This window comes from Castor canadensis, chromosome 8 (genome assembly GCF_047511655.1).
Source record: "Castor canadensis chromosome 8, mCasCan1.hap1v2, whole genome shotgun sequence".
Taxonomy (NCBI): Eukaryota; Metazoa; Chordata; class Mammalia; order Rodentia; family Castoridae; genus Castor; species Castor canadensis.
This window is the reverse complement of record NC_133393.1, coordinates 20,136,812-20,160,228: the sequence shown is the minus strand read 5'-3', so window position 1 is coordinate 20,160,228 and position 23,417 is coordinate 20,136,812. Positions and strand designations below refer to the sequence as shown.

The window sequence follows — 23,417 nt, the reverse complement described above, 5'->3', positions numbered from 1 at the left end:
AAATTTTGCACCCTTTGAATAAAATGACCTCTGCTTCAATTCCTTGAGAATCAGTGCAGGTTAAGCTCAGGATAGAAACAGAAAGTACAAGATGGGTGCTGTGGCTCACGCCTGTAATCCTAGCTACTCAGGAGGCAGTGATCAGGAAGATGGTGGTTGGAAGCCCGCCCAGGCATATAGTTCTCAAGACCTTATCTTGAAAAAACCCATCACGAGAAAAAGGGGCTGATGGAGTGGTTCAAGGTGTAAGCCCTGAGATCAAACCCTAGTACTGCAAAAAAGAAAAGAAAAGAAAAGAAACACAAAGTACAAAAGAAGAAAAGACTTCAGCAAGTGGGTAGTTTGAGTGTTGAGATGAGGGGAACCCAGGAGACAGTGAAGATGTTCGGGTGTGGGTCAGGGGTAGCTCTAGAATTGTGAGTCAAGATTTGTTCAAAATGAGAATCAACTTAGGGATAAGATTCAGATCAGGGACACAGATAATCTTTAGGCCTTTTGATCTGACTGCTGTACTCCAGACTTCAAAAAAAAAAAAAAATCCAGGCTGGAGTCTCTATAATTATGCCTTGTTTTGAACTAAAAATGACATTTCTCAACTTGCCCACTGGCATTAGTCACCAGCCTCGATTCCACATGAATCTTAGCCGTTCTCTAAAATCCAAGTCACCTTCAGAAGGGGAAGAGTGGCTACCAGCCCAGACGATCATGATTCTGACCCTGGACCAGAACCAGACCCTGTGCCAGTGCCAATTCACCCTCACAGCACACTCACAGGTGTGCAGCTCAGAGAAGCTAAGGAACTTACCAAAAGCCACCCAGCTGAAGCTTAGTGCGACCATCCCCTCCACAAGGCACCTGCTATGTGTCTGGTACTTACTCGTGTCATTTCTAATCCCTCTGGAGGGTTTAGAAGGTAGGCAGACAAATTCCTTCACCTCTCTGTGGCTGTTTTCGTCTGGTTTGTAAAGTGGTGACAATATTGTATCTAACTTTCCAGAAGTTGTTGCGAGTATTAAATGACTGGTAAAGGAACAGTGCCAGCCATACAGCAAGCATCCTCGACATGGTGGCTATGTGTCCCACTGCACCACGTTCCAGCTGGGTGACGGTGGGCAAGCCTCCCCTTTGAACCTCAATTTCCCCACCTGGCAGAATGACTTGCATCTCATAAGGACGAGTTCAGGTGACCTAGCGGACATGTGGAGCCACCACCTGCTACAAGGTGGAAGTGGGCCGCACTCTGAAGGCACCAGTACTGCAGCAGTGCATTGTGGGGTTGTGCTGTTCATCACAGAACCCACAGCAGATGGTCTTTAAGCCCCCGACTCCAGGCCAGGTTCTCAGAGTGCCCGCAGGGGCCCGTGCATTGGTGGGTGGCCGGAGACCTGGGTGGCTGCTGGGCACTGAATGCAGGAGCAGAGAATGGGCCTCCACTCAAGCTTTTGCCCATCCAGAGTGCAGAGCCCGGCAGTGCAAGTTGTGAGGTACAGAGAAAGAAACAAGGACCCTGGTGCTGCTCTAGATGGTAGAGTGTGACAAATGGTCCTGTTGGAGACTCCACAGCTTCTCACAGAAGCCTGCAGAGTCAGGAACGCCCTAGACGCAGGGTCCCTTCTCTGCTAGAGCCCTCCAGGCCTGGCCTAATGAAGTCCTCAGCTGCACAGAGTCAGCTGTTTGCATATGCTCCTGTCCAGGAGGCCACCAGGCCTCCACAGAGGGACAGTCACAGCCTCAGTTCACCCAAAGAGAGGCCTTGGTCCTCCATGTCTCTAGGACCCAGGGTAGAAACAGGAGCAGGCTTCTGGTCCCTAGCCCCCAATCCCAGTCAGTCAGAGATCTGCCGGGAAGGTGCTGATGGGCCGGAGCCAGAGGGACCGGTGGCAGGGATGGGGTGGGGTCAGGCTGCTGGGGCCTGGATGAAGCTCGCTGGGAATGACTCACCCCGTGCCACTGGGCGCCAGGCACTTCTAGACACTTAATGTCCAACAGCGACCAGAGAAGACTGAAGTCCTTGCCCTCCTACCCCGGCATTCTGAACCGCCATGTGGCTTGCTAAAGGAGAGTCAAGTGCAGAAAATGAAAGTAGGAAAGGAGGACCCGAAGTCAAGTGAGGAGGGGGGAAAAGAAGTGACTGTAAATTACAGTCACTGAGAAGTGGCAATGGAGTGAAGATCAAGAGGTAAGGGGTGAGCTGCATTGATATCTGGAGAAGAGCGTTCCAGGCAGAGGGAACAGCAGGTGCAAAGGGCCTGAGGCTGGAGTGCACTGGCCACGGTTCAGGACAGCCAAGGGGAGCCAATGTGGCTGGAGCAGAGTGAGTGAGGGGAGAATAGCAGATGAGGTCAGAGAGGCACCAGGGGTAAAACAGGGGAGCTAGCAGCAAGGGGTGCAGGTAACAACGGGTTTTGCTGGGGAGTGTTGAGGTTTCCAGGAGAGGCACAACATGTTATAAAGGCCCCCGTGGCTTTTGTGTGGACAGCAGGGGAGACAGGAGGTGGCAGCAGCTGCTGCAGAGGCAGGGGGTGGGGGTCGGGAAGTGGTGCATGGGCCTATGGGGGGGTGACACCAGGGCTGTGGCCCAGCGGGGATGGGGAGGTCCATGGAGAGTGAGGGGTGTCAGGAGTCCAATGGGGACCTGGGCAGTTTGAAGTGCCAACTGGACTCGGTGTGGAGATGCCACACAGGCATTGAATCAGGACCATTGTCTGGAAGTAGCAGGCCAGCCCAGTACCAGGCCCACACAGCCAAGGTCACGGGTGCCGCGAGAGGAGAGGGAAGGTGAGGCCGGGGTCATAAGGTAGGAGGCCCAACGAGGGGGAGTGGATGTCCCGACCGAGGGAGGAGGGTGAGCGACTGTCAGACACTGCTAAGACACAGAGTGGCCGCACAGGTTGCTGTCCATGCCTGGACACCTATAAGAGTGAAATGGGCCCTGGTCACCGTCACACCAGGGCACTTCTGACTGATAGGTGGCTGAGCCAGCCTGAGGCCACACTGCTGCTGGCCTCAATATCATTGAGGTCCTGGTGACACAAGGAACAGCACTGGAAAGAGCAGGGGATGTCAGGGGACAGGATGGGGGTGGGGGAGTGTAGGCAGGGAAGCAGAGCAGGGGTTGGGTGCTAGGTGAAGGGTAGGGCTTGAACTCGGGGCCTTATATCTGCTAGGCATGTGCTCTGCCACTTGAATCACTCTACCGGCTCTTTCTGTGTGTGTGTGTTAGATATTTTTGAGACAGGGTCTCTTAAACTATTTGCCCCAGGCTGGCTTCGAACTGCAATCCTCCTGATCTTTGTCTCCTGAGTAGCTAGGATTACAGGCGTGAGCTACCAGCACTGGGCTTGGCTTTGGCTTTTGAAGTCAGGAGAAATATCAAAGGGACAGGGAAAGGTGGCAGTCCATGGATGTCCTTGCCGGAAAGGGAGGGAGGTAATGGAGATGGGATGAGCTGGGAAGAGAGGTGGGAGGAGGATGGAAGGTGTGGAGTGGTGTCTGGGGCTGGCTAGCATACAATGATGCTAACGCTGGTGGCAGAGGGATGGGAGGGGTGCAGTCCAGTGGAGAGGGGAGGCTGGGGCCATGCTGGAAGGACTTGCTTGGACGTGGACATCACTAGGAACTGAGACAAGACCTCCAAAGGGTGGTGTGGTCTGATGACGACATTCAAAGCTGAGGGAGTGTTCTGGAAGCATTTACTTGCTCCCAATATGTTTTCTTCATCCTTAGTAATAAAATCCCTGATTTTAGTTGAGCAAATGAATGGTTCAAATGCGCAGGGAACTCTGGGTAACTGCGGTGTTTGGAGGCAGAGATGCTACATGTCCCATAATGTAGGGGATGGGCACATTGGTCCTGCCTGTGTCAGAGAAGGGACACTCAGAGACCAAGCAGCCTGGGGAGAGGGAAGCTGGCAGCTGAGGTAGGATGTCAGCCCTGGGTGATATGACCACAGATGCCAGTGGGATGAGGTGAGGACAAGGAATAAAGTTTGCAGATCTCCCGGGGCAGGGCAGAGAGCTGGGCACCCTGAGAGAGCTCTGGGCCTGGTTGAAGACCAAGCTGGGTAAAACTGAAGCTCTGTGTGGGTCTGGATTATTTAGGGCAGTGGTTCCCCACTGTGTAGGGGAACCTAAAAACCCTGCTGCCAGGTGTCACCTCCAGGAAATTCCCAGCCAGATAGTGTGGAGTGGGGCTGGGACGTGGAATTCTCTCTCTCTCTTTTTATTTATTTATTTTTTTGGTGGTACTGGGCTTTGAACTCAGGGCTTCTTTCTTGGTGACAAGTACTCTACACTTAGCCACGCCCCCAGCCCTTTTGCTTTGGTTGTTTCATACAGAGTGTCCCGCTTCTGCCCAAGACTGGGCTTGGCCTGCAATTCTCCTACCTCTGCTTCCTTTATAGTTAGAATGAGAGGCATCCACCAGACCTGGCTTATTGGTTGAGATGTCTTGTTAACTTTTTTTTTTTGTCCAGACTGGCCTCAAATCTCAACCCCCCCCCACCATCATCTCTCAAGTAGCTGGGATTATAGACACGAACCACTGCACCCAGCCCCAAATTCTCTTTAAATCACTTCTGTCAGTAAAGCTGTGGTTCTCAAAGTAGGGTCCCCAGAGCAGTGGCAGCACTTGAGAATATGGTAGAAACACAAATGATCAAACTTCTTTCCCACCTGGAAACCCTGGGTGGGCCCAGCCCCAGTGCTGGAACACACAAGCATTCTCTGAACAATGAACTAGAGAGCTACCTCCTGTGAACTGCAGGAGGATGAGGACTTTGTTGGTTCCCTCACTGTTGCATCTCCAGGGCAAGAGAGAGAGAGAGAGAGAGAGAGAGAGAGAGAGAGAAGAGAGAGAAGAGAGAGACAGAGAACTCTTTATTGGGTACTGAGAGGTGGGAGGGAAGGCCCTTCCTTTGTCTTACTTTTTGTCTTATTCTCAGCCCCACAGAGTGTTAGTCTGGTGTTTTCACTGTTTCAGACATTGACCTCTGGCAGGAACAGGTCAAGGGCTCCCCATCTCACCTGGTGCTGTGGCCCTGGAGCATCAGTTCCAGACATGTGTTCAAAGTGCACTGTGGGTCTCCCATGTGAACCTGGGGTGGGAATACTGCTTGACAGGTCATTGACAAGATTTTGTTTATATTATTTATTTTGAAACAATTTCAAATTGACCTATAAGTTGGAAAAACAGCATGAAGATTCTAGAATACCTTCCTTGGCCAAAGACCCCTCCAAGTTTTTTTCTTTTTTCAATAGTAAAAATGATGGCAAAGTTTATTAAGAGAGGAGTATACTTTCAATAAACTGAAAGCAGGTCCTCTCTAGAATGAAATGACAATGACCTCCCTTCAAGTTTGCTAACTGTCCCTATTTATGTCTTTATTTTTTCAGTACTGGAGATCCAACCCAGGGCCCCATGCTTGCTAGGCAAGAGCTCCACCACTCGAGCTATGCCCTCAGCCCTTTTGTTTTTGAGACAGGGTCTCTCTAACTTTGCTCAGGCTGGCCTAGAACTCTTGATTCTAGCGTTCTAGAGTAGCTGGAGTTACAGACGTGCACCACCACACCCGGTCCCATAATGAGTTTGATAGGTACAGGACCCCGCTCTGCATTGGTTGTTGACTCTGGCCCCCTTTCTGTGATGGTCGTCGAGAGGGCCTTTGTTGCTCTGTGTGATTTCACTCGTGGGCAATCGGTGGACTTGTGCGCCACCTTCAGCGCCCAGGCTGCACAAAGGAAGCCTGGACATCCTCTCTGCGGGCTCCGCAGCGGTCCCGGCTGAGCAGGGACCACTATCCCACCTGCGGCGGCAGGTGATGGAAGTCCAATGCAAACTTCAGGCAGTGCCCGGCTCAGGGGGACGCGACCGCCCTTAACCGGGGGGGGGGTCCAGGAGCTTGCTCCCCTGGGACGCTGTTCCCAGGGCTCAGATGACCTCTGCGTTCCCGCGCTGAGCTCGGTCCCTCCCCGCCGGGCTCGCTGGCTCACCCCTGGATCTGGGTTCAGTCCCCGAGCACGGGCTACTCTGATTGGTCAGCTCGAGTCACGTGGCCGTCTCGGGGCGGGGCTTTCTTTGTTGGCCCCCACCAATTCTAAAAGAGACAGAGCAGTTCTGATCAGGGTCTATGGGGGCCCAGCCCTGAACAGGACCGGGGGATTGGGGACAGGTGATGGTGACGCCATCTCCCGGCACCGAGTGCTTGGTCTGTATTAGCAGCTCTGCTAAACTGAGCAGCTGTGCTGTCGCCTCCCCAAGTCCCCTAGCCGGCATTGGCTGATCGCGGAGCCCGGTGCCCTCGGGTGTAGCTCCAGGCGGGGAGCGGAGCCCCCAGCCCGTTGGTGTGCTGTCCCCCAGGAGGGCAGAGCCCCAAGGGACGGGAAACAGGTCTTTCACCCTCGTGCCCATAGGAGCCTGGTTCATCACAAGGTCCGGTAGTCTTTAAGGCGCCCCAGGTGAATTTGGTGTCCAGCCAAAGCGTGGAGGTCTTGTGGCTGGGTGCTCATGGCCGTGGAGTGAGATCCACTTAAGTTGGAGACTTGGCTCCGTCATCACAAGCGGTGTGACCTGGTGCCCGTCCTTTAACCTGTCTGAACCTCAGTTTCCTCATTTGTGCAAAAGGCACAAGTCCCACCTTGCCGTGTTAAAGCGGGGCGGCGTCGAGTCCAGCAGAACGGCGCAGGGAGGCAGGGCGCCGAGCACTCAGCCTCTTCGGGCTGTGGAATGGACAGTCGGGGTGGCTGGGGCCCCGGTTTCAGGCCTTCCCGCCGTGGCTTCCGTGGGGACCCGCCCCGCCCGGGCTTGGGAGAGGCTGCGAGCACCGACTCAGCCTCGCCACCAGGTGGCGGCACGAGCCCACACGCCGCGGGAGGACATGGCCGACCCGGGGGACGACTGCTCAGGACACCGCGGTCACCTCCCTCCCGCCTTCCTCTCTCTCTCTCCTTGGGTGACTGGCAACTAGGAAGTGAAGCAATCGGTTTGGTCCTGACCCCTGAGGTCGCAGAAGGACAGCGCTACAAAGAGCCTTTGGAAAGCTCCAGGTCCTAAGATTCCCAAATCTGGCAGGTGATAAAAGTCATTTGAGGCTAAGGGGAAAAAAAAAATTCACATTCCTGGGGGCGGAGCCAGGTATCGAATTCCAGTGTCCCAGGAAATAGGGTTGGGAATGTGTGTGGTTAACCAGAGCCCCTGTTTGTTCCCAGAGAAGAACTGTAACCTGCCTAAGGTCACACAGCAAATCCCCTCCAAGCTCCTAATATCCTCCAACTCACAGCCAGGCCACCTGTGATCCAGTAATCCCCTCCACCGTTTTGTTTTTGGTGATGGTACTGGGGTTTGAACTCAAGACCTTGCTCTTGACAGGCAAGTTCTCTGCCGCTTGAGCCATATCTCTAACTCATTTTTGCTTTAGTTATTTATCAAATAAGGGTCTCATATTTTTGCCCCAGGATTGACTGATTCTTTTACCTATACCTCCCTTCTAGCTGAGACCACAAGCACAAACTACCACAGCTGGCTTGTTGATTGAGATGGGGTCTCACTAACTTTTTGCCTGGGGCTGGCCTCAAACTGTAATTCTCATGATCTCTGCCTCCTGAATAGCTGAGATTTCATGAACCACCTTGCCCAGCTAGCAATCCCACTTCTGAGGATTTAGCCAAATAAGCAGGGACTAGAAGAGCTGTTTGTACACTTGTGCTCACCATGTCATTTTCCATAATAACTGAAAAGTGGAAGCTGCCCAAGTGTCCAGCAGCAGAAGAACGAATAAACACAATGTGATATACATACATATGTACAGTGGAATATTTCTCAGTCTTCAGAAAGCAGGAAGTCCTGACACGTGCTACAACATGGATGAACGTCAAGGGCCATGTGCAATTCCGCATGTATGAGGGGTGCAGAAGGACACCCCTCATAGACAACTGTGCAATTCTGCGTCTATGAGGGGTGCAGAAGAGTCGCATTTCTGGAGACAGAAGGTAGAACAGTGGCTGCCGGGGAGGGAAGGAGGCGTGGAGGATAGTTGTTCAGTAGGTGCAGAGTTTCAGTTTTGCAAGATGAAGACAGTTCTGGAGGTTAAGTACCTCCAGTGTGGTTGTACTTAACACCACTGATCTGCACACTTAAAATGGTGAAAATGGGAGCCAGGTTCACGCCTGTAATCCTAGCTACTCAGGAGGCAGAGATCAGGAGGATCGTGGTTCCAAGCCAGCCTGGGCAAATAGTTTGTGAGACCCTATCTCGAAAATACCCAATACAAAAAAAGGCTGGTGGAGTGGCTCAAGCAGTAAGAGCACCTGCCTAGCAAGTGTGAGGCCCTGACTTCAAACCCCAGTGATGCAACACCTCTCCCCACTACAAAAAACAACAACAAAAACAGACCAGAAAGACCCACATGCTAGATCTATTATTGAAGGAGAAGGGCGCTCCTGCCCCACTTACTCCTGACTTAGCATAAGTTCTGGCTTGTAAATGGAGGATCCTAAAGTAGAGGGACCATGTGGGAACCACTTTTATAAAACCGTTGTTCACCAAAACTCTTATTTTTTTGCTGTACTACTTGCTGGCCCTCCTGGTGGTTGGTATTATACAACTTCCAGGTCACTCTCCTTGTGATAGGACAGAAATGGTCAATGACAGGCCAAGCAGACTTTCCCCAAGCAGACTGCCCACCGTAACTGCCCCATTTCTCCCTCACCTCTTTCTCATGAAGGAAAAGTGGGTCAGTTGAGCTGGGTATAGAAGAGGAGGTTTTTGTTTTTGTTTTTGCTTTTTTTTTTTTTTTGATAGAAGATAGAGAATGAACGGCACACAGTAACTTTTGGGTATGAAGGAAGAGACAGGAGAGGAAAGGTGACTTTTAATTAGTATGGCTGGAACTATGTATGGATTCTTCCCAACCTGTTATGCGGTTACTTCCACATAAACCTTGCATTAAATTAAAAGTAGCATAAGTAAAAAATGCACTTAAGGTCAGGTACCAGTGGCTCACACCTATGATCCTAGCTACTTGGGAGACTTGAGATGGGGAGAATTGTGGTTCAAGGCCAGCCAGGGCAAATAGTGTGCAAGATCCCATCTCCAAAATAACCAGAGCAAAATGGACTGGCGGAGTGGCTCAAGTGGTAGGGCACCTGCTTTGCAGGCATGAAGCCTTGAGTTCAAATCCTAGTTCCACAAAAAAAATGCACTTAATACACGAATCTATGGGACATCACAGCCTTGCAACAGAGTGCACTGTGATCACAGGAAAGGTCACATATACCTAGCCTGGAAGAAGACTGACAGTCAGAATTGAAAGCACAGTGCCTACTGAATACATCTCCCTTTTGCCACACCATAAGTAGGGGACCATCTGTCTATAACTCCCTTTAAAGTCGTTTGAGAGGTGTGGTAAAGAATGGCTGACTTTTAATTACTTGAGGCTACTGAGGTGTATTTCTTGAGTCAGACGCTATTCTGAGATGACCACGTGGCACTGGGCTTTATTAGGGGTCCACCCTTATTAATGGGGACTTGGGCACGTGGCTCTCAAGCCTCTAGCACCTTCGTGTCTTGGCCCCTTGACAGCCTGGCCACCCACTGCCATAGCCACACCCTGGACCCTGTCATAACTCGAAACTGCCCCACCTGTGAAATGGCAATTCAGCCCTCCCACTGATGGCCACCTCCTTCCCTTTGCTTACTCACCGTCCTCAGCCACACCCCTCCTTTGACCCCATTGGGACTCCCCACCCCTTGGTCCCATTCTTCGGCAAGCACCTGTTCATTTCCCCTTGCTAAGGGCACCCACCTTTTCCTTAGAGGAAAATTCTCTCTCCTGATGTGGATAACATGATTCAGCCATGCCTGACTCCCTCTGCCCCAGCTCCAGCCCGAGACCCACATGGGGTCCCTGGCCTAAAAATGGTCAAGGATGTGACTGTCAGACTGTGAAGCACCACCTCTAGACTCCAGGGAAGAGGACACCTTCCTGCTCAGGTGGCTGGGCCGGAAGCACACAGCCTGGCCTCGCCGGGGCTGTCCTGGGTGGAGAGCCTGCTGAATAGAGAGGAGGCACCTGGTAGTTTTGTCACAGTGTCTGAGACAGCCTGCTGTGTGGGTGTGATTTATTGGAGGCTGTGTTCCACTGTGGTAGTACTCATGGGTGAAGCCCTATGGGAGGCCTTTAGGTTACTGGGGACACTGCCTGTGGAAGGAGAGCCCCAGGCTCTCTGCCTTCCCATCTGGTTATGTGGCCTCTTTATCTCTAATGTGTTCCCATCATGACACCATCCCATTAGTCCCTCACCAGAGGCCAAACCAATAGGGCTGCCTGATGTTGAACTTGCAGCCTCCAAAACTGGCTAACTAAACCTCTTTTCTTTATAAAGTTACCCAGTTTTATGTACTTTGTTACAGTAATGAAAGAGACTGGGACACAATCATTTCTGAAACTACCCTGGGGTTTTCAGATATGTTAATCAGTATTTGAGAGTCATGACTCAGAGTCAGTTTCTGTTAGTTGAGACAGAATTATTATAGCGTCCCTCTCCTAAATGGGATTCCCATACAGAAAAGTGCACAGAATGTATGTTAAAGCCAACTCCCACATAACCTCTTCTGGGTCATGAGATAGGTCATTGTTAGGCTGTTAGAGCGTCCTCCTCCTCTCCCCCGTCAAAGGGACCCATTACCCCAGCTTCTGTGGCTCTCACTCCCTTGCTTGCCTCTGTCATTTTCAGCCTGGGTTTGCTTCCCTAAACACAGGGGTCTACTTTTGCCTGTCTTCCAGTGTTATCTATGTGGAATTCTGCTTTATTGTTCTGCTCCTCATATGGAAACTGTGGTGTTTATGGTGTCAGTAAGGGTCGTTTTCACATTTCCCCGCATGAATCTCAATCCAGTTATTGAAAAGGCACAAATATCACACACAAATGTCCACCCCTCCCTCACTTCATTCCTGCCGTCTCCACGGTGCTCCTCTGTCTGTCCTCGTGCAAATACCGCAAATCTGAGCCCAGCTCTTCAGTCTCTCTGGGCTCCTCACCCACTGTGTCTTCCCAAGCCTGATCAGCCTACCTCTCCTCCCGCCAGCTGTTCCCATGAGCCTCGGCAGGTCTCGGAATAAAGCTTTCCTGTCCCATCCAGTCCTGCCATCTGTGCCTGGTTCACAGACACGCTTTCAGAGCTTCTTTACACCTGTGATCTCAAATGTTTATGCTTGTATGTGTCTGTAAATGAATGAAACCCATGCAGCTCTCTCCCGATACACATTTTTTTGAACGTTTTTTTTTTCTTTTTGGTGGGATTGGGTTTGAACTCAGGGCTTGGAGCTTTCTAGACAGGCACTCTACCTGAAATCACAGCTCCTACATTGTTAACTTGACCTCTAACTTAAATTATCTTTAGGGCCCTGTGTCTTCTGGGCTACCACACAGTCTCTCCTCTGTGCTGCTGATGTCTGTGTGCACTGCAGCCACTGTGCCCAAGCCCTTAGACCTCATGTCACTTCCATCTTCGCCTTAGCTGCTCCTCTGCAGCATTCGAGGCTCTGGCACACCCCTCCAGGTGCCCTGTGTGTTGGGGGCCCTGGCTTCACCTTCTCCTTCTGCCCCACCTCTCCAGCAAGCTGCTCAGGGACTGTGATAACAACTGAAGGAGCAAAGGAGAGGGGATGGCAGCTGCCTGGCCTGGAAACAAAGGCAGCATCACCATGGCTCCTCCCTCTCCCTGCCTTGGCCCCGCCCACTCCCTCACCTTGACCCCGCCCTCTCCCTCTTCCCTCCACTTGGTTTCCATTCTTGATCCCATTCCAAGACTTGTCCTCCTGCCCCCAACAAACTTTTTTCCCACAATGAAAAAAAATAGTGTTGGACTGGGGGCATGGCCTATGTGGTAGAGTGCCTATCTAGTAAGTTCAAGGCCCTGAGTTCAAACCCCAGCACTACCAGAAAAAAAAAGTTGATCCTTGTAAAAATATAAGCATGCTGAAAAGGAAATGAAAAGTGAAGATCTGAAATTCTCCTACCCTGAGAAAATCCACCATGATAATATTGGTATCCATCCTTTTTTTGTGCCTCTGTGCCTTTGCACATGCCTGCAGGCATTTACAAAGTTACAAAAGTAGTTATCACAGGCATCTTTCTTCTTCCTTTAAGTTTTGTTTTGTTTATGGAGCTGGTGGAGTGACTCATGGTAGAATGCCCTGGATTCAAACCCCAGTACTGCCAAAATTTTTTTTTCTTACTTATTTTGACTTTCTTTCCTAAGGGTCACATAGTGGACCCGTGGGCCTGTCAGACTTCCTGCTTATCAGTGGAATCACACAGACAATCCGTGTGTGGAATATCGCCACTGCTTTTTAAGAAAGAATGTCTTGGCAGTATTAGGGTTTGAACTCAGGGTCTCTTGCTTCCTAGGAGGGCACTCTACCACTTGAGCCAAATGCTCAGCCCTCTTTTGTTGTAGTTATTGTTCAGGTAGAGTCTCAAGTTTTTGCCCAGGGCTGGCCTCCTCCTACTTAGGCCCCTGGAGCGTAGCCAGGCTCACAGGTGTGCACCACCTCACCCAGGAGAGAGTTCGATTGAGATGGGGTCTGGCTAACTTTGACTGGGCTGTCTCAAACTGACATCTTCCAATTTCTGCCTCCAGCATAGCTGAGATTGTAGATGTGAGCCAACACATCCGGCTGCCTCTTTCGATTTTTTATTAAGGTATATTTTGCATACGCAATTTAAAATTCTTTTTTTTTTTTTCATTTTTCTTTTATTATTCATATGTGCATACAAGGCTTAGTTTATTTCTCCCCCCTGCCCCCACCCCCTCCCTTACCACCCACTCCACCCCCTCCCGCTCCCCCCCTCAATACCCAGCAGAAACTATTTTGCCCTTATCTCTAATTTTGTTGTAGAGAGAGTATAAGCAATAATAGGAAGGAACAAGGGGTTTTGCTGGTTGAGATAAGGATAGCTATACAGGGCATTGACTCACATTGATTGATTGAATGTGTCTACCTTCTTTCTCACAACTTCTGGTTTTTGGTCTTGTCTTAGAAGATCTTCAAGAATATATATCATATATATTCTGAATATTGTTATATCTGTGTTTAAGTGACCTGAAGTTTATTTCTATATAGTTATGGTGAGCAGTAGGGGTTCTGCCTCATTTTCTTCCTTGTGGGGGAGCTGGGAAGGTCAGCATCACATATTAAATGAAGACCCTCCTTTCACCAAATTGAAACCCCACCCCTGTTATACATTACATCAAACCTGTATTGAGGTTGGCTCTGAAATCTCTTCTATTTCACTGACTTCCTCATCATTTTCCTGAACATTCTTGGAAAGGTGTTGACAGGTGTCAGAGTTCTGGAAAAGTCCATGTGTCCCCCCCACTCCCTGCAACAGACAGCCTAGATTACAGAATGCCCCTGGAAGGACCACCTACTGCTTCTGGTTGTCTCTGCACCTAGGCCTTCTCCCTGCCAGCCCTGCCCGCCTTCATCCCTCCAGCCACAGACACCAGGGCTAATCTATTACCGCCCTGTTCACCTTGCTCACCACAGAAGCCCGCTCCCTGCTGGCCTCTTCCCTGCATTAATCCCCATCTGGTCCCCTTCCCTTCTCCCACACCAGCTACCAACACCCTCCACCGAGGACCTTTAAACACCTCCTTCACCTTCTGGCTCTCCTGAGGACCCTATTGCTCCTGTCACTAGCTCAAGGTAGTGGCTGCTTCCTCTCCCTTCCCTCGTGCCACCAGGCCAGGAGGTGGGGTGGCCCGTCCTCACTCCACTTCCAGAACGTGACCAAGCTCCCTGCTATGAACCCATGTTGTGGACATATCCATTCCTTCTGACAGGCCATAAGCCCTGGATGACTCATTCCATGAGAGTGTCGCAGCCACTTGCCCTGCTCTAAGTCCTGGCCACTCTCCATGTGCCCAGGCTCCACACAGCCAGGCTTCTCAGCCCCCTGACATTGTTCCACCTGTGAACTCACCTGCCCCTGACCTTGGCACACTCCCTGTGGTCAGACTTGGGCTTTGCTGAGGCCAAAGGCAGGCTGCTCACCCTTGGACTATTCTTAGACCCCCACTGCAGCATCTTTTCCCACCTGTGTTCCCTACTGATTCTTGGTCTCCATTGCTTTGAGTACCCCTCCTTCTGTGGTTTGGGGTTCAGCCATCTCCTGTACTGGACCCATGGCTATTGGTTACTTCCCAGGGCTCCAGGGGTGGTGTGCGTGTCATTCATTTATGACTGGGTAACCTAGCAGGGTGGGACATCGCTGCTTTATCTGCTCATGATTCTGGGTGTCAGAGATTTGGCCTGGCTCAGTGGGGCACTGCTTCGATCCTCTCACCTGCAGTTTGTGGCGGTATCTGGTGGCAGTTCCACTGGAGCTACATGACATGCCTTCTCATCCTGTAGGAAGCCAGCCCAGGCTTCCTTGCCTGCACTCTTGGGGCTTAAAGATGGAAGCTGCAGGGCTCTGGAAAGCTGGGGCAGAAGCTCTCAGTCACTTCTGTGAGTTCTGTTGATCAAGGCCAGCCCTCAATGGGAGCTGTAGCTGTCACACTGCATAGAGAGAGCAGCAATTGTGACCATTTCACTTTGCAATCTAGCATTATGTCAGCTCAAGCAGCCAGGAGAGGAGTTAGTTGGGTTTTTTTTTTTTTTTTTTTTCCTGCCGTGCTGGGGTTTGAACTCAAGGCCTACATCTTGAGCCACTCCACCAGCCCTTTGTGTGTGTGTGGGTGGGGGGGAGGGTTGAGATAGGATCTCTTGAACTATTTGCCTGGAGTGGCTTGGAAACTTGATCCTCCTGATCTCTGCCTCCTGAGTAGCTGGGGTTACAGGTGTGAGCACCAGTGCCTGGTTTAAGTTTTAGCAAGTATTTATTTAGTATAACAGGATAAAGTAGGGAGGGAGAGGGAAGGGAGAAACATTTCCTGTTCCCCAGGTAGGAAATGGGAGTAAAGACTCCTTGTTTTTTGTTTCTTTGAGACAGGGTCTCCCTATGTAGCCCATGTTGACCTCGAATTCATGATCCACCTGCCTCTGCCCAGCATGTGGGATTATAGGCCTGCCTCACTGTGCTGGGTGTGGTCTGTATTTTCTTTTTCTTTCCTTCCTTCCTTCCTTCTTTCCTTCCTTCCCTCCCTCCTTCCTTCTCTCCCTCCTTCCTTCCTTCCTTTCTTTCACAGTATTAGGGTTGAACTCAAGGCCTACACCTTGAGCCACTCCGCCAACCCTTTTTTTGTGATGGGTTTTTTTGAGATAAGGTCTTGAGAACTATTTCCCTGGGCTGACTTGGAACCGTGACTCTCCTGATTTCTGCCTCCTGAGTAGCGAAAATTACAGGCATGAGCCACAGGTGCCTGGCTGAATTTGTGGCTGGTTGACTAGAACTCCGATCTAGTAACAGCCTCCATTGGGAAAGCTGAGCCGCTAGTGGTCCCCTGGGATAAGTGTAGAGGAAGGAATCCCAAAGTATAGGAAGAGAGAATGTGATGCGGATTCATCTCCTGCATGTCCTTGGAAGGTCCCAGAAGGCATGCCCACCTCTGGCATGAGGACTATTGTCAAGCTTGATGCTGGCCAGGTGCTCCCAGGAGGGGAGGCCTGCAGTTGAGGTGGACTCCCTGTTTCCTGGGGAAGTTGGGCCTGGCGTAGCAAAGACCAAGTGTCCCCAATTTAGTCAAAAGAGACATCACTGCCTCTGGAGAATGGTAATAGGATATTCGGACCTGCTTGGAAATCATGGAGGCTAAGTGACCATGGTGTCCCGGGGATAAGATAAATGAGCAGCCCACTAGAACATTACCTGACCTACAGATCCGAAAATTCCAGGCTAGAGGCCAGACATCTGATTACTGGTGAGTGTCTCACCCAGTTTTTGGACCTACGGCAGTTCACGGACCTAAGGCAGATCACAGGACCAAAGCTTTTTGATTCAATTGTGGCCAGGGTCCCTCTGAGCTGAGATCTTGCAAAAATTCGTAAGCACGCTCTAGAAATCTTCTCCTTGGATCCTTCAGCCATTGACTAGGCTGTATCCTGGGGAAAGAAATATTCTCAGTAGAAATCTCTAGATAATAGCAAGGACTCTAGATTCATTAGTAAAGTCCAGGCAAGTCAGAAGGTGGGGGTCACGGCCCCTCTTAAAAAGCAGAACAATTTAGAGCAAGGGAGTCATTGTTACTGGGGGCACAGCGCTCTGCTGACTTCAGTGGGGGGCCAGGGGAGCCATTTTGGCTTACAACAAACTATAGCCCTCGGGCCAAATCTGGCCTGCTATCTGTTTTCTCTTTTCTTGTCTTCACCTTTTAATTAATATTTTGTTTTTGAGCAAATTCTTCTTCCTGTCTATCCTTACTTTTCCTTTCCCCTTCCTTCTTTTCTTCTAGTGTCAATCCTGACTGCCCATTAGACTCACTTGGGAAGTTTGTAAAATTCCAGCAAATCAGGCCCCTCAGACCACACCCCCTCAGACCACACCCCCTCAGACCACACCCCCTCAGACCACACCCCTCAGACCACTTACATGAGCTCTTGGCTTGGGCCCCAAATCAGTGCTTTTCATTCATCTCAATCCTAACTGATTCTACTGTGTGGCCAGTGAAGGGGACTCATGACAGAAGTCAGGAGTCACAGGAAGGCCTGGATTGTAACTCCTGCTCTTTCTCCAAATCCCAGGTGAACTTCACCTCACCTTTAATTTAGGTCCTTCTGATTGGAGGTTTTTGTGTTTTGTGGTTTTTTGTTTGTTTGTTTGTTTTCTTGGTGGGCCTGAACTCAGGGTTTCAGGCTTGCAAAGCAGCCAACTCTATTGCTTGAGTCACACCTCCAGTCCCTTTTGTTGTGTTTTTTTTTTTTTTGGGAGATGGGGTCTTGAGAACTATTTGCCTATGCTGGCCTCTAACCACGATCCTCCCAATTTTAGCCTCCCAAGGAGCTAGGAATACAGGCATGAGCCACTGGGCCCTGCTTCAATTGGATTTTCAAGCAGATCTTCAGATAAATTCTCCTTGGCAGATTGACTTTTTCAACATATATCAAAGCTGCTTTGCTTTTCCATTTAAAAACAGCATTGTTTTATTATTTATAAGATCCCTGTAGAGCCTGTTGTAGGGCCATTTGAGAAATTCTTATGGGAAGGAAGGGTGCCTCAGAGACAGTGGCAAACGCACCAACTCCCAATCAGGGTAACAATGGGGCGCCCAGAGTGCCCGTGAAGGCCAGGGGTGCTGGGCCCAAAGCCACTGTCTGTCCTGGCTGAGGTCAGAAACACCTTCAGCATGCAAGCAAATGGCTGACCACTCCAGCAGGTGGCCTCTTCCCCGAGCTGCCCATCTAAGGTCATGGTCGGCCTTCTCCGGAGGTGTCTTGATGTTTCCCTGCTGGGCGGAGCCCCTGTGTCCTTATTTGTGGCTCTCTGCTGTCCCACTTGGGTGTGTGTGCACCCAACCCTGACCTGGAAGGCACTGCCTCCAAGCAGAACTCTGTCTGCTCTACCTGCCAGGTGAGTTCCAGGCCCAGGTAACTAGGGCAGGAGGCTGGAGGACTGGGGAGATTCTAGGGGTGGCCTGGAGGCAGGGGCTCCAGGAGGAGGAGGAGGATGGGGAGGAGGGGAGAAGACCCACTGCCTGCAAGAATGGTGCCTCGCTATCTGGCTCTGGCACAGGTCAGGTCACTTCCCAGGGCACAACAGGAGGTAGAGTCCCTCAGTCCAGCAGCCCTGTGACTCCTCCCTCAGAGTCCCAAGGCCCAATCTCCAGCCCCGAGGGAATCAAAGATCTTCTAACGCCCAGTCCTCTTCCCCTTCATCTGGCTCCAGGCCCTGCCCTGCCCTGCCCCTCCTTTCCCTCTCAGATCCCCCTCCCTGCTCCCTGGTCCTGGGACATCTCCACTCCTTCCCTGCCCTCCTACTAAATCTGCTTCTCTTAACTTACAGCCTAAAGCTCTCGATACCTGAAAAGGCTTTAGGTCACCTGGGGGTACTGAGTGGCAGCCAGCCCCAGGTGCTGGGGATAAGGGGCACGTGATCACTAGAGAAACAAAAAACATGATAATACTGACTAGCTTGTCTGTTTTTTTTTTTTTTTTTCACATAAGGTCTTGCTATGTAGCTGAGGCTGGCTGAGGCAGGTGATCCTCCTGCTTCTGCCTCCCGAGTGCTGGGATTATAGGTATACACCACTGTGCCAGGACTCAGCTTGTCTGCTTTTTATTGTAAAACTTTGTAAACAATGTCACTGATAAAATGCTTCTCTCCCCAAATCTTTTGTTAGGATCTAAGTTCTAAGTAATTACTTTGGCCACTGTTGACTTCCAATTAAAAAATCTTCATATAGCACATTATCCTTGCTTATACAAGGAAGCTAATTTTGAGAGCTCCTTCCCTTCCCAGAGCACAGACTCAGCCACATGCATTCTTTGGAGAGTGGGCCCATAAATGTTCCGGATGCTTCATGGTCCCTGGCACCTGAAGGGTATTTGGTGGGACTGGGGTTTGTTTGTTTTCTTTTTAGTGGCGATGTGGTTTGAACTCAGGGTCTCATGCTTGCTAGGCAGGCACTCTACTGCTTGAGGCACTCCGGCAGCCCCAGGACTGGGGTTTGAACTCAGGGCTTCACACTTGGAAAGCAGGCCCTCTACCACTTGAGCCGCACCTCCAGTTAATTTTGCTTTGGTTAGAGATGGGGGTCTCAGGAACTATTTGCCCAGGCTGGTCCCAAACCTTGTTGCTCCCGAGCTCAGCCTCTCAAGTAGCTAGGATTACAGGTTAATTGTTTTTAAATTAAAGAATGAATAAGAAAATAATGATCACTGATTAGGACATGATTATTAGTGAAATAGTTTTCTTGTAGAGAGAAGGAGTGTTAAAAGATCCACGTCTTGCTGGCAGAGTGGCTTAAGTGGTAGAGTGCCTGCCTAGCCCTGAGTTCAAAGCCCAGTACCACCAAAAACCCAAAAAAAGATCAGTGTGTTAAAGGATCTAGGTAAGCCAGAGCACACATGCGGGGGGCGGGGGGCGGGGGAGCTCTTGGTTTGGTCATCCTGGGAAAATGGCTTCCCAGACCTTTTTGCTTTGGCTGCCTTTCTTGGGTGGCTGAGTTTCACCCTTGTGTTTCCTCAGGACGAGCTGGTGATAGCAGCAGTCCCTGGGTTTCGAGTGTTCAAGACTGCTTGTGTGGGTGTAAGTGTCTTGGGTGATGTCTGCAACTTTCACCGTCCTACAAGGTGGAAGGTCTGTGAAGACATGTGAGCAGCCATGTCTTTCTTTTTACAGGTGACTTGGTCTTTGTCGGCTCCAAGGGCTCCGTCCCTCTAAAGGCCACTCACTTTCCTTGGATTCCTCACTTTTATTGCAACGTGGTCTTGCAAACTGCACGATTATGTGTTCTCTTAGTGCTGAAGCCCTGCCTGTGATGTGTTTCCTCACCGTCTCTAAGAACCACATACATCTTAGTAACCCACTTGCCCATCTGCCATACCTTTTCTTTTAACTATTCAAGAAAATAGATTTCTTTTGCTCACTCTTCTTTTGTTTTTTTCTTTTTGAGACAGACTTGTGTAGCCAGGCTGGTCTTGAACTCACAATCCTCCTACCTCATCCTCCTGAGTGCTGGGATTATAGGTGTGTGCCACCATGTTCATATTTTGCTTACTTACTCTTCTTATTCCCATCTCTAAATCCCATTCTATATTTTCAGTAGCGTTTCTCTGATACTTCCAATTTTATCTCTGCTTTTTTTCTTAAGGGATTTTGCCAGCTCCCTTTTGCCATCTGCTATTCTCATTCATCTTTTTTAGGTTCTTTCTTGTGCTCTGGTTTTGTTTAGCTTTGGTTTTTGGAATTGAAACACTAAGTAAATAACTAACACAACACACACACACACACACACACACACACACACACACGTGAAAAGAAAAAAATGGCCCCTCAGGGGCAATCCTAGCTACTCAGGAAGTAGAAATCAAGAGGATCATGGTTTGAAGCCAGCCTGGACAAACAGTTGGAGAGACCCTATCTCCAAAAAAAGCCTTTCACATTACAGGCTGGTGAATTTAGGCCCTGAGTTCAAGCTCCAGCACTACAAAAAAAGAAAAAGGAAAAAAAAATGACAAGGGAGTGAGGATATTACATTAGAAAATATTTACACAACTTAACACAAAATAAGGCAGTAATGGAGGATTGAGAAACAAAAAGGGCAATGCATAAAAAACTTGCAAAATGCTGATGTAAATTCTACCTTGTTAGTAATCACATTAAATGTAAATGGATTAAACTCTCCAATTAAGACAAAGATTAGCAGAGTGAATTAAAAACGAGATGTTCTGGGGCTCAGGGGTAGTTTAGTGGCAAGTGCTTGCTCTGCTCCCCATTGCACACACACATGCACATAGTTCCAATTATAGCCTGTCTACAAGAGCACATTTTCAATTCAAAGACAGAAATTGGTTGAAAATAAAAAGATGGAAAAAATATGTTCATGAAAACAGTAACCAAAGGAGCTGAAAGGGTTATACTATATCAGAAAAAAATACTTCTTAAGATAAATATCATTACCTGAGACAAAGGACAATATAATGATATCTAATGATGAAAAGGGTCAATCCATTAGGAAAACATAATAATTATATATGCACCAAAGCCCCAAAATATATGAAACAAACCTGGCAGAATAAAGGGTGAAACAGATAATTCGACAATAATAGGAAGACTTCAAATACCACATTTTCTTTAATGCATAGAAAAATTAGACAAAAAATAACCAAAGAAATAGAAGATCTGAACAGCCACACGCTGGTGCCTCACGCCTGTAATCCCAGCTACTCAGGAGGCAGACATCAGGAGGATCATGGTTTGAAGTCAGCTTAGGCAAATAGAGTTCGGGACACCCTATGTTGAAAAAACTCATCACAAAAAAAGGGCTGGTGGAGTGGCTCAAGATGTAGGTTGTGAGTTCTAGTCCCAGCACCACACACACAAAAAATTCTGAACCACACTATAAACACAGCAGGCCTCACAGGTGCTTACCAAACACCCACACCAACAACGGGTGCATGCATTCTTCTTAAGAGTTCAGGAAGGGCTGGGAACCTGGCTCAAGTGGAGAGCACCTGCCCAGCAAGCACAAGGCCCTGAGTTCAAACCCAGTGCTGCAAAAAAAAAAAAAAAAAAGAAAAGAAAAAGAGTACACAAAAGATATGAAAGATTGACCATATGTTAGGCCATAAAAATCTCCATAAATTTCAAAAGATTTAAATCATACAAAGAATCATACAAAGTATGCTTTCCAACCACAATGGAATGAAATCAGAAATTAATAACAGAAGGGAGGAAATTTGGAGAATTCACAAATATGTTAAAATTAAACATAGTCCTAAATAACCTATGGGTCAAAGCAGAGATTGCAAAGGAAGTTAGAAAATACTTTGACATAATGAAAGAAAAAAGGTGACGCACCACAGTGCATGGGATATGGACTGAGAAGGAATTTAGAGCTGTTAACACTCTATCAAAAAAAGAAGAAAGATTGGGCTGGTGGAGTGCTCAGGTGGTAGAATGCCTGCCTAGCAAGTGTGAGGCCTTGAGTTCAAACCCCAGTACTGCTAGAATAATAAACAAAAAAAGAGAAAGATCTCAAATCAATAACTTAACACACAACCTTAAGAAACTAGAAAAAAAAATCAAAGCTAACTCAGAGCAAGTAAAAGCAATGAAATAATAAAGACTCATGTGGACATAAAATAAAATTCAGCATACAAAAACAATAGAGAAAAAAAAAAACCAGTGAAGCCAACATTTGGGTTTTGAAATGGTGGACAAAATTGACAATATGAAGCCACTCTTCTTTTCCCATCCCAAAGTGCAGCTTCTAAAAATACAGTGTTTTAGTGGCTTCAGACAGCAGCTCAAAATTCTGTTTTAGGCAGGCCTTAGTGGAGTCTGATTCAACTTCGCCCCACATGGTGACATCTGGGATTTCATACATGGAAACTATGCCCCAAGAATGGAATGAATATGACTTACACCACAGAGTCTGCCCAGTTAAAACAAGCAGACTCCATGTATTCACTGCAATCTGAAAAACTAAAATGTTAAGGGCTGGGAGCAGAGCTCAAGTGGTAGAGCCTAGCAAAAGTGAGGCCCTGAGTTTGAATCCCAGCACAACAAAAAAACTTTTTAAAAACACTAAAAAGTGTTGGGTGCTGGTGGCTCATGACTATCATTCTAGGTACTTGGGATGCTGAAAGTAGGAGGATCAAGTTTTGAGGCCAGCACTGGCAAATAGTTAGAGACCCCATCTCCAAAATAATTAGAGCTGGAAGCATGGCTTCAGTGGTGGAGTGCCTGCTTTGCAAGCGTGAAGCCCGAGTTCCAATTCCAGGCCTACCAAAACAAAACACTAAAATGATGAATTTAAAAAAAAGTTGCAAAAGTTTATCATTCTTTTAAATAGTTCTTCAACTGTAAGTAAAAGAAAATGCTTCTGCCTTATGAAGAAAAAGGTTTAATTGGGAAGATACTGGCATTTCACAGAATGGCCACAGGGCTCAAGACCCAAGACTAAACCATGTAGCTGTGGTGGAGCCACAGGCCTTGCCCAGCTTGGTCACCATCTGTGGGCTCTGTGTCTGCTGCCCAGGAAATTCCTCACAGCTCCTTCTACTCAGGGGAGACCTGCTTCTCTCCAACACCAAATCAGGGTATGATTGGCAGAACCCGGGGGCCGTGCTGAGGCCTGGTGTCAGAGGCAGGCAGGCAGCTTGGTGGCAGCAGGGGACTCAGACACTGAGCAGCTAAAGGGATGGCAAATGGCCATATAGCTATTATTTCTGCATAACTACAAATACCAACGCGACAATGGCCGTGCATGCGTACTGCAGATCATAGAACACAAAATCTTTCATGGCACGATGTGGACTGACTCTAGGAGGGCAGGAACCTCTGAGGAGGAAGGGTAGAGAAGTAAAGACGCAAAAATGTTACCAGTTGTTTATACTGCAGGTACACGGCTATCATTATTTTCTTCTTTGTGTTTTTTTTTTTTTTTTTTTGAGATAGGGTCTCAATATTCAGTCCAGCCTGGCCTTGAACTTGCAATCCTCCTACCTCAACCTTTAGAGTGCTGGGATACCCAACTATTGTCATTATTTTCTATACTTACCTATATGTTAGGAGTAGTTCCTAATTTCAAATGCAAAAAAACTCCATGTAAACAAATCAAGTGTGTACCAGGTCACTCAGATCTCTGCAGGTGTCTCCAAATGGGACTGCTGAAATGTAAATATTCCAAAGCTTTGCTAGCTAGCACCCACCTCTTTCCAGTATTCTCCAACACTCATGTCATCTGCAGCTCATCAGCTGGAAGTTGGCAGGGGCCTGGGGTTGAAACTGTGAGACTGAGTAATAGCTTGG

The 23,417-nt window shown here is 48.8% G+C and overlaps 1 long non-coding RNA gene across 1 annotated transcript in view; it reads left to right on the top strand.

The window, feature by feature from the left end:
* The first annotated feature begins 1,976 nt into the window (after positions 1-1,976).
* LOC141425645 (uncharacterized) overlaps positions 1,977-23,417 on the top strand; it is a 40,682-nt gene continuing 19,241 nt past the window's right edge. Inside the window, exon 1 of the long non-coding RNA XR_012450669.1 lies at positions 1,977-2,179. This is a non-coding gene — a long non-coding RNA (uncharacterized lncRNA). The remainder of the gene's footprint in view (positions 2,180-23,417) is intronic.